The sequence below is a fragment of the Armigeres subalbatus genome, chromosome 1 (assembly GCF_024139115.2).
Source record: "Armigeres subalbatus isolate Guangzhou_Male chromosome 1, GZ_Asu_2, whole genome shotgun sequence".
Classification (NCBI taxonomy): Eukaryota; Metazoa; Arthropoda; class Insecta; order Diptera; family Culicidae; genus Armigeres; species Armigeres subalbatus.
Window position 1 is genome coordinate 76580422 of NC_085139.1, and position 18837 is coordinate 76599258.

The 18837-nt window shown below is 42.5% G+C and overlaps 1 protein-coding gene across 13 annotated transcripts in view; it reads left to right on the forward strand.

Moving 5' to 3' along the window:
* Window positions 1-18837, forward strand: part of LOC134227373 (afadin) — a 351841-nt gene that overhangs the window by 108850 nt on the left and 224154 nt on the right. The window contains exon 1 of one of the 13 annotated variants that reach the window (XM_062708799.1): window positions 1185-1264. The exons of the other annotated variants lie outside the window; for them this stretch is intronic. The gene's annotated coding sequence lies outside the window, so the exon portion shown is untranslated. Of the gene's footprint in view, window positions 1-1184; window positions 1265-18837 lie in introns of those variants that run through there. 13 annotated transcript variants of the gene reach the window in all.

An 18837-nucleotide genomic window follows, 5' to 3' on the forward strand; every position in this document is an offset into this window, starting at 1 on the left:
TGCTCATTCACGCAGATTTTCGCCGAGAAATCATTTTCGGGAAAGAAAAACAGGTGTTATGAGTTATAACCATATTTCACTCACTTCCAGTGGAGTAAAACTTTGATTTGCTTTTAACTGATATTGAGTAAAATTTTCGTGGGGTTAAAAGAGAGGGCAATACAATTTTACTTAGTCACTGAGTAGACAAAAGTTAGCGTGTACGATTTTCGTTTCTCTTCTGAGTTTGTTCTAAGAAAAAAGAGTGGTGAGTGAAACATGTTTTTCGCCACAAATTATTCTCCTTCGACTCAAAAACGCTTGATTTCGTCTCATTTAACTGGAATTGGAAGTCACTATTTGGTCACTTTTTCTGCAACTGAAAGTCACTATTTGGTCCCTTTTTTCGTCAGCTTTGGTCACTAAAGTCACTATTTTGAGTGGCTTTGGTCGCTACCAGCCCTGGGATTGCTGTAAGTATGATCGAAATTATTTTGATCCAGAAAAATCAAGTTTTAAAATTAGTATCTTTTCAAAGTTTCGCACCATAATATTGCTGAAGTATCAATGTTTTGAATGATTCACCTTTCCATTTTGACTAAAAATCAGGATAAAAAATACTTGATCCATTCGATTCGAGCTAATAAAGGATATTTTATATACATGATATAGAAAATTGTTTGTTTGAATATAATCTTTATGTATAATGTTTCGCGTATAAAAACTTGATTGCAGAATGCGTCATAATTTTTTTTCATCATTACTTTCAACGAACAGAATCGTTCAGATTTAAACAAAAGTGGCAAGAAATCGACTAATTAAGCGATATTGACAGTTCGGATGCTGATATGAGATTCTGAGATTGAGCGGGATTTCCGGAATTAGTTTAGTTTTTAAAAATATGTTCATCCAATTGCCCCCTCGAACTTTCATCCATCTGGTCTTTTACCGAGGACGCTGTGGCAGTATCATGCAGTCAAGTAGGGTACGTGTCCTATCTCCTATCGCACAGGGACGTACAGAACACGGAAGGATCAGCAGTCGTCTTGGCAATAAGTAACTTTGAAATTGAAGCTTTATGGGTATCAGCATTTTAAATCCTTGATTGCAGTTGTGAAGCAAGACACCCATGAGACTGTAATGGATTGTGTATTAATTTTGATTTCTACCTTTTCACTTTTCAGGTAATTGTCTGAACCATCAGCTACGACCAACCTACCAGCTTCCATGTGGATGCACCATCGTGTTTATGCAGCTGGTTGTTAAACCCCCGCACCAATATTACGTACGTATGTAACTAAATATTTGCTCTCCAGTTGGCTGAAGTACCAACTCACCATCGAACAGGATGGACGAATGTAGCTTCATAATTGATAATATGTAGGTATGGGAATGAAAATGCAGGATGAAAGCCACGAAAGACCATCATTTAATTACATTTCCGATATTAGCGTCAGAAGCACGAATGTGAGTGGCTTTTATGGTGTGACGCGATATAACGCTGTTGATCATAATGTGATGGCCAACTGTCACCTGCTGCGAGCTCTACCTACTCTTGAATGTTGAAGGTTGATGCAATATTTGCGGGCAAAAAAACTTCTCAAAAGCCATAACGAACGTTGGCTTTCCAATCGTTCTACCACAGAAAGTGGTAGGCACGTAGCTGCTTTAGTCCACTCGTGCATCCTGCGGTAAACTAGCAGCGATGGAAATTCAGTTTGGTACCGGATTCGTTTTGCATCCCGTATCCCGGTTGCATGGAAATGCCTCCCACGAGCTCGGTCATGACAAACACGATGGAGCAAAAAAAAAAGAAGATGCTTCGTTTATAATGAGCCACAGATGCACTTGCTTGCGGGTTGTATGCGCTTTCGGCAACTCGGGGCACCAAAAATGGTAATGTATGCAAAATGAGCGGTCTGTGAATTGTATTCCGAATGCAGCCGTTGATGCTGGCAACAAAAGGATTTTTTTTTCGAAATTATAAATGTGCTTGTATTATACTGAAGTCAGTTTTTACGCGGGTGATACGTGCCGCGTAATTCAAAACCAAGTAAAGAACCACGTGATTGGCATAAATTCACATAAATTACAAAATCTACGTAAAAACAACAACGACATAGATGGATTTGATTTTACGAGAGTTGTATTGCTGACATTTTTATTTAGCGAACCGTTGAAGATAGATAAAAGACCAAAAATCCAACATTTTCCCAGTTGTTGTTCCATTTTATTCATGATTTGCCGGCATCATCGCCCGTCTGAAAGTCTTGGGCTATCCACAAAGTACGTTACGCTTTTAGAGGAGAGGGGGGTTTGCGATTCATACAAACATGTTAGAGTTTTAATACAAAAAATGTAAAGAAAGAAGGGGGCGGGGTTGAAAATGGATCTTCCCCTTCCTGTATGTAGTCCGTCTACTACAACTTTATGGAAATGTTGATGTTTTTCATTCGAAGAGGTTTATTTTCCAGGAAGCCTGTAGATGCAAATCCTTCGCTTGAAAACCTTATGCTGATGGCAAGGATTAAGGAATTGCAGGAGTGGCGAATCTGGAAATTGCCTTGCTAAGTAGAATTGAAAGAATTTTCATTTAAACAGGAATCCTTCATCAAGAAATTTAGAAAAGTTCAAAAGAAGCTAAAAAAATGTTAGGAAGGATTAGGAATCAATCCAACAGATTATTGAAGGTCTATCAGGAAGATTCAGTATAAAGTTAGTTTGTGGAGCTAGCAGCTTATCGGAGAATTGTGGGAGTTGCAGGGAAATTTATTTAAAATGCTGAATTAACTTTCTAGCCTTAATGATTTTAATTTCCTGTACCAATTGTGGGAATATTCAAAGGAATCCGCTCGGAATTCCTGGAGGAATCCTTCCGGAGTTCCTGGAGGAATCCTTCCGGAGTTCCTGGAGGAATCCTTCCGGAGTTCCTGGAGGAATCCTTCCGGAATTCCTGGAGGAATCCTTCCGGAATTCCTGGAGGAATCCTTCCGGAATTCCTGGAGGAATCCTTCCGGAATTCCTGGAGGAATCCTTCCGGAATTCCTGGAGGAATCCTTCCGGAATTCCTGGAGGAATCCTTCCGGAATTCCTGGAGGAATCCTTCCGGGATTCCTGGAGGAATCCTTCCGGGATTCCTGGAGGAATCCTTCCGGGATTCCTGGAGGAATCCTTCCGGGATTCCTGGAGGAATCTTTCCTGGATTCCTGAAGGAATCTTTCCTGGATTCCTGGAGGAATCCTTCCTGGATTCCTGGAGGAATCCTTCCTGGATTCCTGGAGGAATCCTTCCTGGATTCCTGGAGGAATCCTTCCTGGATTCTTGGAGGAATCCTTCCTGGATTCCTGGAGGAATCCTTACGGGATTCCCGGAGGAATCCTTACGGGATTCCCGGAGGAATCCTTACGGGATTCCCGGAGGAATCCTTACGGGATTCCCGGAGGAATCCTTACGGGATTCCCGGAGGAATCCTTACGGGATTCCCGGAGGAATCCTTACGGGATTCCCGGAGGAATCCTTACGGGATTCCCGGAGGAATCCTTACGGGATTCCCGGAGGAATCCTTACGGGATTCCCGGAGGAATCCTTACGGGATTCCCGGAGGAATCCTTACGGGATTCCCGGAGGAATCCTTACGGGATTCCCGGAGGAATCCTTACGGGATTCCCGGAGGAATCCTTACGGGATTCCCGGAGGAATCCTTACGGGATTCCCGGAGGAATCCTTACGGGATTCCCGGAGGAATCCTTACGGGATTCCCGGAGGAATCCTTACGGGATTCCCGGAGGAAGTCCCTACGGGATTCCCGGAGGAAGCCTTACAGGGATTCCCGGAGGAATCCTGCACGGATTCCCGGAGGAATCCTTACGGGATTCGGAGGAACTTACAGGATTCCCGGAGGAATCCTTGCAGGATTCCCGGAGGAATCCTTGCGGGATTCCCGGAGGAATCCTTGCGGGATTCCCGGAGGAATCCTTGCGGGATTCCCGGAGGAATCCTTGCGGGATTCCCGGAGGAATCCTTGCGGGATTCCCGGAGGAATCCTTGCGGGATTCCCGGAGGAATCCTTGCAGGATTCCCGGAGGAATCCTTACAGGATTCCCGGAGGAATCCTTGCAGGATTCCCGGAGGAATCCTTACAGGATTCCCGGAGGAATCCTTACGGGATTCCCGGAGGAATCCTTACAGGATTCCCGGAGGAATCTTACGGGATTCCCGGAGGAATCCTTACGGATTCCCGGAGGAATCCTTGCAGGATTCCGGAGGAATCCTTACAGGATTCGGAGGAATCCTTACGGATTCCCGGAGGAATCCTTACAGGATTCCCGGAGGAATCCTTGCAGGATTCCCGGAGGAATCCTTGCAGGATTCGGAGGAATCCTTACGGGATTCCCGGAGGAATCCTACGGATTCCCGGAGGAATCCTTACGGGATTCCCGGAGGAATCCTTACGGGATTCCCGGAGGAATCCTTACGGATTCGGAGGAATCCTTACAGGATTCCCGGAGGAATCACGGATTCGGAGGAACTCCTTACGGATTCCCGAGGAATCTTACGGGATTCCCGGAGGAATCTTTACGGGATTCCCGGAGGAATCCTTACAGGGATTCCCGGAGGAATCCTTACAGGATTCCCGGAGGAATCCTTGCAGGATTCCCGGAGGAATCCTTACGGGATTCCCGAAGGAATCCTTGCAGGATTCCCGGAGGAATCCTTACAGGATTCCCGGAGGAATCCTACGGGATTCGGAGGAATCCTTACAGGATTCCCGGAGGAATCCTGCACGGATTCCCGGAGGAATCCTTACAGGATTCCCGGAAGGAATCCTTACGGGATTCCCGAAGGAATCCTCACGGATTCGAAGGAATCCTCACGGATTCCCGAAGGAATCCTTACGGGATTCCCGGAGGAATCCTTGCAGGATTCCCGGAGGAATCCTTACGGGATTCGGAGGAATCCTTACAGGATTCCCGGAGGAATCCTTACGGATTCGGAGGAATCCTTACGGATTCCCGGAGGAATCCCCAGGATTCCCGGAGGAATCCTTGCAGGATTCCCGGAGGAATCCTTGCAGGATTCCCGGAGGAATCCTTGCAGGATTCCCGGAGGAATCCTTGCAGGATTCGGAGGAATCCTGCAGGATTCCCGGAGGAATCCTTACGGGATTCCCGGAGGAATCCTTACGGGATTCCCGGAGGAATCCTTGCAGGATTCCCGGAGGAATCCTGCAGGATTCCCGGAGGAATCCTTACAGGATTCGGAGGAATCCTTGCAGGATTCCCGGAGGAATCCTGCAGGATTCGGAGGAATCCTTACGGATTCCCGGAGGAATCCTTACAGGATTCCCGGAGGAATCACGGGATTCCCGGAGAATCCTTGCAGGATTCGGAGGAATCCTTACAGGATTCCCGGAGGAATCCTACAGGATTCCCGGAGGAATCCTTACGGGATTCCCGGAGGAATCCTTGCAGGATTCCCGGAGGAATCCTACAGGATTCGGAGGAATCCTTGCAGGATTCCCGGAGGAATCCTTACGGATTCCCGGAGGAATCCTTGGGATTCCCGGAGGAATCCTTACGGATTCCCGGAGGAATCCTTGCAGGATTCCCGGAGGAATCCTTGCAGGATTCCCGGAGGAACTCACGGGATTCCGGAGGAATCCTTACGGGATTCCCGGAGGAATCTTACAGGATTCCCGGAGGAACTGCACGGGATTCCCGGAGGAATCCTTACGGGATTCCCGGAGGAATCCTTACGGGATTCCCGGAGGAATCCTTGCAGGATTCCCGGAGGAATCCTTACGGATTCCCGGAGGAATCCTTACGGGATTCTCGGAGGAATCCTTACGGATTCCCGAAGGAATCCTGCACGGATTCCCGAAGGAATCCTTACGGATTCTGAAGGAACTTACGGGATTCCCGAAGGAATCCTTACGGGATTCCCGAAGGAATCCTTACGGGATTCCCGAAGGAATCCTTACGGGATTCCCGAAGGAATCCTTACGGGATTCCCGGAGGAATCCTTACGGGATTCCCGGAGGGATCCTTGCAGGATTCCCGGAGGAATCCTTGCGGATTCCCGGAGGAATCCTTGCAGGATTCCCGGAGGAATCCTTACGGATTCCCGGAGGAACTTTACGGATTCCCGGAGGAATCCTTACAGGATTCCCGGAGGAATCTTTACGATTCCTGGAGGAATCCTTACGGGATTCCCGGAGGAATCCTTACGGGATTCCCGGAGGAATCCTTACGGGATTCCCGGAGGAATCCTTACGGGATTCCCGGAGGAATCCTTACGGGATTCCCGGAGGAATCCTTACGGGATTCCCGGAGGAATCCTTACGGGATTCCCGGAGGAATCCTTACGGGATTCCCGGAGGAATCCTTACGGGATTCCCGGAGGAATCCTTACGGGATTCCCGGACGAATCCTTACGGGATTCCCGGACGAATCCTTACGGGATTCCCGGACGAATCCTTACGGGATTCCCGGACGAATCCTTACGGGATTCCCGGACGAATCCTTACGGGATTCCCGGACGAATCCTTACGGGATTCCCGGACGAATCCTTACGGGATTCCCGGACGAATCCTTACGGGATTCCCGGACGAATCCTTACGGGATTCCCGGACGAATCCTTACGGGATTCCCGGACGAATCCTTACGGGATTCCCGGACGAATCCTTACGGGATTCCCGGACGAATCCTTACGGGATTCCCGGAGGAATCCTTACGGGATTCCCGGAGGAATCCTTCCGGAGTTCCTGGCATTACAAAGTCGTGTATGAATTCTTTCGGATTTCTTTGTAAGTCCTGTAGGAAATCTTCAGTAGTTTCTGGATGATTTCTTCTGGAATTTCTAGAGGAATTCTTCCGGAATTCCTAGAAGAATTCTTCCAAAATTCCTGGAGTATTTTTCTCGGAATTCCTGGAGTATTTTTTTCGAAATTCCTGGAAGAATTCTTGCGGAATTCCTGGTTGATTTTTTTCGGAATTTTTGGGGGAATTCTTCCCAAATTTCTTGAAGAAATCTTTCGGAATCCCTTAGTGTTAGTGCAACTCTTCCAGAACTTCTCGACGAATTGTTTTGATATTCCGCGACGCATTTTCTCGGATTTCAAGCAGGAATTTCACAAAAACTATTGATAAAGATGGCATGCCCATTCAAACGTCGTGCAAATAATAAAAAACGTTTCCATTGCTGAAGTTTCGGCTACGTCGATAGATCCCCGCCGCTGAGTCCAAACTATTGAGAGCATCCCGTAATATTCCATTTCCTGTTTACCTCATGCGAATGCTCAAAAGTTCATCATTCCGTATTAGAAAAGATAGTAAGCACACCTACGTGAATCCAGTCATTGACGAACTGTTGGCTGCTATCAACCATTGTTTATAACGGTTTATTGAAATTAATTTTGATTTAAATGAGCTCCTTACTATCAATCATTGTCATCATCATGCCTCAGCACAGAGAGCTACGTCGAAGCTTGACTGCCAGGAAAATAAAATAATTAAATCTGTAGGCACCTATTGTTGACAGGCAGGTTGTTTCAGCTATTATCGTTTATTTATCACCACTAATCAATGTTATACATTTGATTGGATTCCACATAGTGCGAATAATAACGCTCGATTGGAAATTCAGAAAATGAGTCAACCTAATTTGATCGATTCACCCTTTTTGTTCTAAACCAGTTCATCAGGAAAAAAATGAACAGCAAAAACGAAACCAATATCGCTCTTTTGATAGAAGTTCAGATATTTGCAAATGTTCCATAAAGTAATAAAAACTATTTTCAAATATGTATTTTGTTCTGCTATTTTTTTAAATGAAATTTGAGCATTGATTTTTTAAGAAAAACAAACTTTTTATTTGTTATTGACAGCTTGGATTGCTGTTGATTGAAAATAACTTCACAACATTCGCCCATCAGCCCTGAAGTACTAATCTACGGCAGTCTGCATACTAAACCGAACAACTGCTGCTGACGTATGGGCTCACATCGCATTCCGTTGTCCACTTGTAGTTGCACAGATTATTTATGATTGGTGATCACAGAAAACAAGTGGCCGGTGCATTCATCATGGACTCCACTCCATCATCGGGATGATAGTTATTCATATAGCAGCGCCGCAATCGACGAGTGCAGAGCTACCGTAATCTGGGGACAAATTGATAGCATTGGTGAAAAGTTGTTGAAACAATTTGTAGATTTTCTGCCCCACAATGTACGGTTTACCGAAGAAAATTTTTGTTGGAATCTACGATTTTTTTAAAGCAAATAATTTCTGATGGGAATTAGATTGGTCATATTATTTCAAAACTGATTAATTTACCCCCGCATCACGATACATACGTTGAATGCTGAGTCTTGACTTTTCATTGGATCGGACCGAATGATATGGAGGAATGCTGACCGGCAGCAGAGCCGGGGTTGCTGCAACATTATACCCGAATCAAGGACGACCGGCTAGTAGCTCAGTGCCAGTAGTCATATGCAATATCTAACTCGGCGATGGGTGAAGGGGGTGATGGTAATATGGTAAATGCAGCACTAAAAGTGTTGCACCATCAAAGCAGGTACCTTCAGATGCTGGATGGTCTGGAAAAGGCATCCTCTGGTAGGCAATAGCAATTTCGAGAGAAATTTCATGAAGCGATTCGTAATACAATTTATGAGATGAAAGTTATATTTGAACTGTTTATATGATGCGGAAATGGAAACGGCACTAAAGCTGCCAGTTTGAGAAATTTATTGGAGCTCATTCAAATTAATGAGCTTGACGCTTGTGATAAATAATTAGATAGTCATTGGTGTGCTTAGAACAGCATTTGATTTGAACTGATTCATTACAACTACAACACCTCCACTAATCGATAGCATACATAAAAATAAATGATTTTCTATCTAAATTTTAGAATCAGTTCGTTCAACCGAGGAAAATCCAAAAATTGATTCTGGAAGGACTAAGTGTGGCAACTATGAAGTGATAAATTTGAAATAATTTATAATACTGGCATATTTCTAGCAGTCAATCAGAGGAAATATTTATATAATTTTCACGAAAAAAGTTAATTTTCGAAACTTGAAAATGTTGTGACCAAAGGGCCATCGCTGTGTTTGTTACTTTTTTGGAAACTGAAAAGGATAGCTGTTAAAAACGTAAACACAGTTGTTGCGTTCTCAGCGAAGCAGGATGGTGCTCAAATACCACCGAGTCTCGTCCCGAAGAAGTTTGGTCGGCGGCCAGAATGGAGGTGACAGAAGAAGGCATTTTGGTGAAACAAGCCACTAAAGAACACGAAGAACCTTAAGCTTAACTGGGGAACACTGTCAAATTGGTAAACCACACTTTGGAGTTTGCAAACGCTGCTACAAAATTGGTCCTCGTGGTGCGTTTGAGCTAGTAGATAGCGCTGGTTAAGTTAATTTCCTTGAGGAAACAGGAAGCCAAAAGTTCTCTCTGAGAAGCGTTCTTAATGTGGAACTCACGAGTTCTGGTAAGGTAAAAACATAGTTAGCGGAATAACATCAGCGCAACACGGAGTCATGACTACCGGCCTACTTGGCCACGTCAACGAACACAATTTTCGTCCCTGTGATGCTTCTTTTGCAAGAGCTCGAATGACGAAAGGCTTGAAGAAGGGCGTTTCATCGGAAACGTTGTTTCCTTGCATCAAAATGGGATGGATGACGGCATTTGACTTCGACAAATATTTCGATCGCTTCCTAGAACACACAGACCAACAGAATCGAGCCCGATATTGTTGCTGGTCTCAGCTCACATACCAAAAACATTATGCATTTTTGGAAAAGGCAAGCCGGTACCAAGCGACTGTTATCTGTTTCCCGCCGCAGTGTAGTCACCGGAGGCAACTGTTCGATGTAACCTTTATGAGGCCACATGAGACGCATCTGTACAGGGCAATAGGGGGATACCTTAAAGAAAACTCAGGCAAGGTCGCTACCGTAAATGAACTGATCGAACTTTTTGGAAAGGCTTACATTAAAACATGCAACGCAACAATCGCAATCAACGAATTCGTCAAGATGGGTTTGGTTTCCCGGAACAGGCGGACCAAGTGATCGAGATGCAATCGGCGATGGTGTTGAAGCTTGCGTACCCCTGACAAAGAAAACGACGGAAACCCGGCGGTCTTATGCAGCCATGAATCTGTGGATTCGTTTGCTGAGGTTGACGATAAAGAAAACTGTGCGCCGAGAACTTCACCAAATTCACACAAAGGGTTTGGAATTTTTTCAGAGGTTATACTTCCGCATCCCAAGACAAGACCCCAGACAGCAAAAAAAAGATCTTTTAGACGACTTTTTGGCCTAATTACCAGTTCAGCTGTATGTCTCTTTCGGCAGTATGTCGCTTTGATCCAAATGACATTTTCAGTCATACAATATTTGATATAATAATCGTTTCGGCAAAATAGGTTTCGGCTAGATGACTTTTAGCTTAACGTGTTATTCGACCAAGTGACATTCGAACAAATTGCTTTCCGTGTGATTACTTTCGGCCACACCACAGGCCAAGGTACGTGAAGGGCCATTTGGCAGGAAGTCATTCAGCTGAAAACCATTTAGTCGAAGGCCACAATATGTCTGAATATGTGATTTGGCCGAATAATCCATTAGGCCGAATCCCATTCGGCAGAAAATGTCATTTGGTCGAAATGGTCAAATTATTCGTTCAGAAATGAATGTTTTGCCTTTCTCGTATTTTCCTCCCTTTTTCGTAAACCGTCCTCAAACATTTAGATATCTTTGTTCCTAATTTAACTGTAATGTGTTGTATTTTATCAGCCTGTCTATATCTGCATTTTTTTTACTTTTGGTCGACTCATAATTAATAATAATTAATAATTATATTTTAATGTTCATGCATCATGGCAGTACAGAAAGACGAGACGAACCAACGATGTAACAGAGCTAATTTTTCCGTGTCTGTAGGCTGCGAGACTTAAGCTGGCTACGCAAACCGTACACCCAACAAGCGGATGACATATTTAAAAAAAAAGTTCTGCATAAGAACATTACAGAAACTATATAACAATTGGGCATCCAATTATTTTTTTACACGGGAGATGCGTTTCGAGTAAAAAAAAGTTATCAGTTCAAAATTTGAAAATCCGTGTAAAAAAAGTTTTATAATTTCTCGACAAATCATGCAAAATGGAGCAACTTTGCAAAAAAATTGTATGGGATTTTTTTTACACGGCCGTGTAAAAAAAATCCGTGTTAAAACAGAATCGGGTGTATACAATTTTGGAAGATTTTATTACAATTGTTGTATTGAAATCTTACAGATTTATATTATTTTAATACAATATTTGTATAAAAAGCTTACAGAATTGTGTATGCCAAGATTTTATACAATAATTGTCAGATTTGTTTTTTGGATGTAGAAAGCCATACTTGCAGCCACAACACGTTTTTCCAGCTTCCGGCTAACGTCATTATCACATGTATGGAGTGTTCAAAAGATACATGAATTCGTCGACAACCTCAAATCGCAACCCATCCATTTCCACCTCGGGATCAACAACTATGGATTACCCCGTTTTCTGCCAGCCACCAGGTAGTTAGTTTTGACAGAGTTTATGATCTGCCTTATTCATTCCGTCTTCCATTTAAATGGCACGAAAGCCTCTTCCACTGCTCTGCGATCTACACTAATGATATCGATGTCATCCGTAAAACCAAGGAGCATGTAAGGCTTGTTGATGATGGTTCCGTTGCTTTGCAAACCAGTTCTTCGCCTTGCACCTTCCAGAGCTATGAGAGCGCATCGTCCTACCTTAATCTCTATAACGTCACGACAGAATCGGATATCTCTTCAGATATTCTGACGCTTGGTTTGGATCCATCCATTGTTGCACGAATCAGCCTAATAAGTTTTGCCGGAAAGCCATGTTCTAGCATTATATGCCACAGTTTGTTCCGTTTGGTATTTTGTTGATTATCCTTCTCGAAAACCTTCTTGATATTCGCCGACAAGGTCTCCCCAAACGGAATTCGAGAAATTACCTTGTAGATGGGACATATATGAGGTCATCAAGCCAGCTCTGAGGCATTTCTTCTTTATCCCACATCATTTCAATTATTTGGTGGATTTTGCGTATAGCCGGCCACTCCCAGCTTTTAGAAGCTCGGCCGGGATTCCGTCCTTTCCAGCGGGCTTACCGTTCTTTAGATCTCGTACAGCATTTTCGACTTTGTCTAGTGTTGGTGGTCCCACTGCTTGTTCATCATCCTCAATCCTGATTCTGCTGGTGTCCACTCTATCGGATTGTCCTTTCATCAATAAATTAACTTAACTCAAAAAGCGCCTACAACCTAGCAGTTTCTCTCTGCATCCGAGAATACTTTTTCATCATACACTTTTTTCTTACGGTCATTATCTAGCATCTATCTTGTATCTTTGCATTAGGGTGCCAATGGAATGTATGCGAAAAAAATGTCATCGAATTTCAAAAAACGACATTGCTCAAGTTTTATTACTCCAAAATATTACCCCATGCAAAATTTGAGCTCAAACGGACATGATTTAGGGGTGCCTAAAATTCATCAAAGTTTTGAAATATTTACCCATGAAAATTTTCCCAAGGGAGGAAAAGTCGAAAATCGAATGTTTGTCATCGAATTTTCCATCAAAGTTTTGAAATATTTACCCATGAAAATTTTCCCAAGGAAGGAAAAGTCGAAAATCGAATTTTTGTTTTTGATGCCAAATGACTTAAAAATGCATGAAACGTCGAGATCTGATGTTATTAAAAAAAAATTGAAGCAAATCGATTTTTTCTCTTAGAACATTTTTGGGACTTGGAATTTTTTCAGATGATGACATTTTTCAGCAAACAAGTTCGAATGTGAGTGTGAAACGAATGTGAAAATTTGGATCAACTCACCTATCAGTGATATTTTAGACTTTCCTTACATGTTTTTATTACCTTCACCGAGAAAAGCAATATTACCACTAGGTGGATTAATCAGGGTTTTTTAGAACTGTACATGCACCATTTACTTAATTTTGTAAACAATTGATCAGTGGAAAGGCTTTCCAGGTTCTGGTTATGCAAAACGGATACCCAGCTTACCGCCCTCTATAAGTGACGGGCTTACCCCCAAGCCCCATTTTTTTTTTCCAAAAGCACCATAATAAATACATTTTTGATCATATGCGCCTCTCAGTTTTACCTCGATGACAGCAAAGAGTACACAAAAGAATGTGTGTACAAAAAACTGATGTTCTGCAAGCATTTTTCACGTTAAAGATTTGAATTTTACAGTGAAATATAATATCCGGCAACGCGGCGGCGTTATTTTGTTATTTTTGACATTTGACAGTTCACCGTATGTGTTATGTGATTCAGATTAGCAGAACAAGATATAAGAACCCTGGCTAACATGACATGAGATCATAAAGTTAATTGAAAAGTGATTTCTTGTAAAAGTTTAGGAGTGACGGGCTTACCCACATTTCCCCTTCATGTATTCCCAACATCAGATGCATCTAGATTCATGTATTTAAGTTACGGGCCTTTTGATCCTTCTTCTTCTTCTTCTTCATTGGCATTACATCCCCCACTGGGACATTGCCGCTTCGCAGCTTATTAACTGCGAGGTTTCTAAGCCAAGTTACCATTTCTGCATTCGTACATCATAAGGCTAACACGATGATACTTTTATACTCAAGGAAGTCGAGACAATTTCCAATCCGAAAATTGTCTAGACCGGCACCGGGAATCGAACCCAGCCACCCTCAGCAGGGTATTGCTTTGTAGCCGCGCATCTTATCGCATGGCTAAGGATGGCCCCTAAGGGCCTTTTGGTCCACCGCAAGGTTTTCTTTGTGTATGAAAGAAGCAGTGCCTGCCGCGCGCGAGTCATTCACTACACGCGCGACCAACGAACTGCACCTGTTCCGACCGAAACGAATAAAAGCGAGGCCTGGCACCAGAGCTGGAGGCTATAAGCCAGCGAAACAAGGCTACGACTAGAAGGCGGATAGCTCGACAACTGCTAAAGTGGAAATTCTTCCGTTTAAAGCAGGTCAAGCACGCCTTCCGATAGAATCGAATCCGTCATCAAGTACACCAGCTTTAGCTGAACACGAACGACGATAAAAGGTTTACCAAAACGGCTCTTTTCAGGGCCACAGCCACACTCGCAGAAGAAAGGGTTATATACCTGGAAAAACCTGGAGAATCAGGGAAAGTCAGGGAATTTCTTTTCATACCTGGAATGTCAGGGAAAGTCAGAGAATTTTGATCGAGGTCAGGGAAAAAATCATAAATCCCCAATACTGATAATTTATAGTGTTTTTTTTTATTCGAGCAATATGCTAAACTAAGAACACTTCCGACAATGGAACTCTGGACCAATTTTAATACATTGAAAAATGGCCAATAAAGGTACTGAATCGTCGGATCAAAATTAATTCAGCTTTAGCTGGTCATCAGACTGCATAGCCGATAAACAATACTCAGGTAGTTACAGTCGACAAACACCTCCACCACAGACAAACATACGTAACAACTTGAACGTTTTTCAGAAAAATCCATCGCCCAACTCCACTATCTTGCGAGCATGTTACACGAAACAATGTTTCGTATGACATTGTCAGAAGGCACTGGAGTGAAATGTCAAACTCGAAGGATTACGACGCTAGCACCTCCAGTTGAGAAACGCGCAATAGATCAAATTCAAATTGAGCGTTGAAGTCGTGGTCGATGGGAATTTATCTATTGTTACGTCTGTTTGTCTGTGCCTTCACTATCAAGCTATAAAGCTTATTTTTGTGTGGCCGTTGGCAATCTAAAAGTCTGCTCCGGGCCCTTTTCATGTTCCCATGGTAATCGAGTTTGTTTCTATTAATCTCTAAGCAATAACAGAGGTTCCAAAGCCACGTTGCTCAAATGGTCACTGTTGAGACTAGATCCGAATAGTTTTTTTTTCAAGTCCCCTTTTATGTTTTAGATTATTTTGTTTGAGTGAAGAAAACGCCGAATAATTGTATCTTTGTGGACTTGTGACGGCACGGTCCACTCCACAGCATCGGCATCATCTCCAAACAAGATTTTTTTGGTAATGTTTTAGAAACATTTCGTGAATTTCCATTTGATGATGGGCTTATAAAGTCAGTGGTCGACCCTCACGTCCTTAGGAGGTCAAATTAATTGTCATGTAGAGAGAATGATACTGGATAAAAGCATCAATTGTCTCAATTAAACCTTAATTAAATGTTGTTCCGACCCTCCCTCCCTCATGTAAGATTTCTTTCATACAAAAGATTTTTTATTAATATGGTCCGTAAGAAAACGACCGACCTTCCCCCATGATTGCTTACGTAATATGTGCACGGCCCCTTACTCGATACTCCATAATCATGCCTGGACGCAAGAGAAGGATAATGTTGTTGTTAATTGTAATATTTCAGTTTTACATTCGCTGCTTTTGATGTTTATAAAACAATTTTATCAGGAAATACTCTGGTTGATCTTTAAGAAATTTGTCCAGAAATTACTTCAGAATTCTCACTGAAACCATTTTAGAAAAACAACTAAAAATCGATAAAATAAATGGAGTAGGAATAGCTCCTCTCAGCATTTTAGACTAGTTATGCCACCTATTCACAAAAACGGCCTAATTTTTTGGATATTTTTCCATGGGACCATTGCTTTACGACCTGAGTGTTTTCAGACCAAATTATTTAAAGTATTGCAGTGGTTAGAATATTTTGCTGGCCTTACTGTAAGTGCTGCATAGATGTATAAAATACACAGGGAGTGAAGTATACTTGAGAGCCAATGGAGGTTTCTCGATGTTCACGAGAACACCTAATACGTAAGATTTTTTAACGGCATTAGAAGGATTTCTAGAAGCTTCCACGACTGTTTGGAAAGAGTTCAAACGTCGTGTGAAAAGATACAAGATTTCACACAAATTTCCAGAAAGATAATGAAAACTTCAACGATTTAGGCTTCCAGTAGCTCAGGAACTCATATGGACTTCAAACACTCACACACGCAGAGATTTTCATTCGCTTCTAGACATTAAAAAAACATTTTTCATATCTGGAATTTTTCGAGGAATATTCTGGAAAGTTAGGGAATTTTATTCTCAAATTTGCGTCGACACCTTGCACCAAGTTCGGCGGAGGAGTTTTAATCAAGTAACATTCCTATATGTATTGCATCCTCTATTGATCTGCTTTTGCTTTTGTTGCTGTTAGTGTCGTTGCGTGCGTCGGAAGTAGATGTTGCAAAAATGTGTTCTCTAGAATATGATTTTAATTTTGTTGCTGTTAGTAATTGGAAAAATGCATTGAGAGATTTGCTAATCCATTGGAAAACATGGATTTTTACATATATTATTCGGCGGATTTTGCATAAAATATATTCGGAAGCACTGACACAGCATTTCTCGTTCAGCCGCCCGCTATGGGTCAGACGCTATTTTGGGCCGCCCCTAACATGAGGAACAGACGCTCATGTACATTGTACAGGGGATGGCCAAAATAAGTTGGATAGGCAAATTTTGGGTAAAATTAGTAATGTTGTAACTATGTCAGTTATTATCCGATTTTGACAATTTAGGCATGCCTGAACTAGAAAATTTATGCAGTTTTACGGTATGTCCATAGAACCGACTATGGTCACCGGATCCCGGAAATATTCCGAGTTTTTCGGAGGTAGGTTCAAAACCGTAAATTTGGGGTGGATATTAGGATAAATTATGGTTAAAAATTGAAAAATATTAGTAACCACAAATGAAGTAGGGCTCTTGCTGATAAGAACCGGTTATTGGGATTTGGAATCGGACCAGAATCAAGAGAGATATGGCTATTTCCTTAAAATCGGTTCCGATCGATACTTATCAAAGGGGTCAGGACACAACTTCTTTGAATCTCGCTTTTTGAAAGATCGTCCACTTTAATTTTGTTCTAGGAGGCTTCTAATGTGTCAAGAATGGAAAACCAATTAATTGAATAAACGGATCCTGGAGTCGCTGGGATGCCCCCGGGGAAGCTGTGAATGGGGACATTTAAGTTTTAGTACCAAAATCAGTCATTCGACGGCTCTTTTTTCATGGGATTCAATCAGGATGTGGAGTATGAATACGAAACGGACCATTGCCGGCTCTAACCGCATTCTGGACCTATGGATAGCCACCGTAGAACCTATGGAAAGGGACATTTTAGTTTGAGCACCAAAACCAGCCATTCAACAGCTCTTCTTTCATGGATTTCGATCAGGAAGTGAAGTATGGATATAAAAAGGACCATTGACGGCTCTGACTGCTTTCAGGAACTACTGATTGTCCCGGGGTTACCTGTGGAAATTATCGTTTTCCATTCAGGAAACGAGGTATGAATATAAAATGCCAGGATCATTTTTTAAATACTACGCGAATCAAAACAGCCCTCGATTGACTGGTTTTGGTGCTAAAATTAAAATGTCCCTTTCCATAGGTTCTACGGAGGCTATACATAGGTTCAGAAAGCGGTCAGAGCCGGCAATGGTCCGTTTCGTATTCATATTCCACATCCTGATTGAATCCCATGAGAAAAGACCCGTCCCGGCTTTGATGATGATGATGATGATGATGATACTACCATCTATTGTAGCAAGGCACCTGCCGATAGCACTGGCCATATCTGACAAACGATTTGATCATGATTATACTATTGTTTGTATTTCATCAAACTCCTGTATGAAGGGCCAAAAATGGGTGGGTGGTTCCATAAGCAGAGACACTTATGCGAATCCACGGGATGAATAGAGAATCTCCTTCCAGAAGAAAGTTCGTATATACAATAATATAATCTAGCCCTCGTTTCCCAGATTGACCCAAAAGATGGGGAGAAGAGCCCGCCCTTTATCCACGAGATGTTAACAATAGGAAGTTGGCGATTCCACTCTTCCCATCCAAATCGCTTCAATCGGGTGCCCTGATGGTTATTTTTTATGGTATATAATCATATAGTTTCAATGCAATTTGGTAAATATATGTATAAAATGGAATTTTCTCACCAAGTTTCAATTCGCATGTCCTGGATGAGAGGGGACCTTTCTTCAACACCAGCTTCTTCTTCTTCTTATTGGCATTACATCCCCACACTGGGACAGAGCCGCCTCGCAGCTTAGTGTTCATTAAGCACTTCCACAGTTATTAACTGCGAGGTTTCTAAGCCAGGTTACCATTTTTGCATTCGTATATCATGAGGCTAGCACGATGATAATTTTATGCCCAGGGAAGTCGAGACAATTTCCGAAAATTGCCTAGACCGGCACCGGGAATCGAACCCAGCCACCCTCAGCATGGTCTTGCTTTGTAGCCGCGCGTCTTACCGCACGGCTAAGGAGGGCCCCAACACCAGCTAGTTTTAGATTTATGCTGTCTTCAGAGATACCAATAGTTCGTCAAGGAATGTCCTGTTTTAAATCGGAGAATATTCATCGTTCACAAATTGACAAATAAACTTCTGGATTTCTGAAAAGATGAAATAAAAACACGGGTGGCAGTATCATACATAAACACATGTTTGATTAAAAGGAATATGTATCCTGGTTTTTTCTTGTAATATCCAGAAATTAAAAGAGTTGGCTATAAGATTGGTGAAAAACCTGAGTGAATCGGTTGAAAAACAACTGAGATATAGCCATTTTCAGAACGGATGAATCCTAGTGTTAATCATATAAATTGATCTGTATGATGTCACTCTTGTCTTTATGGTCAGAAAGTATGGGATATGCGTTGGTTGAATCATTTTGTTTGCCTAAGTTATTGGTTCTATATTGTTTTGCCTTTCTCGTACAACAAAGTTGTACCGAAAGGCTATAATT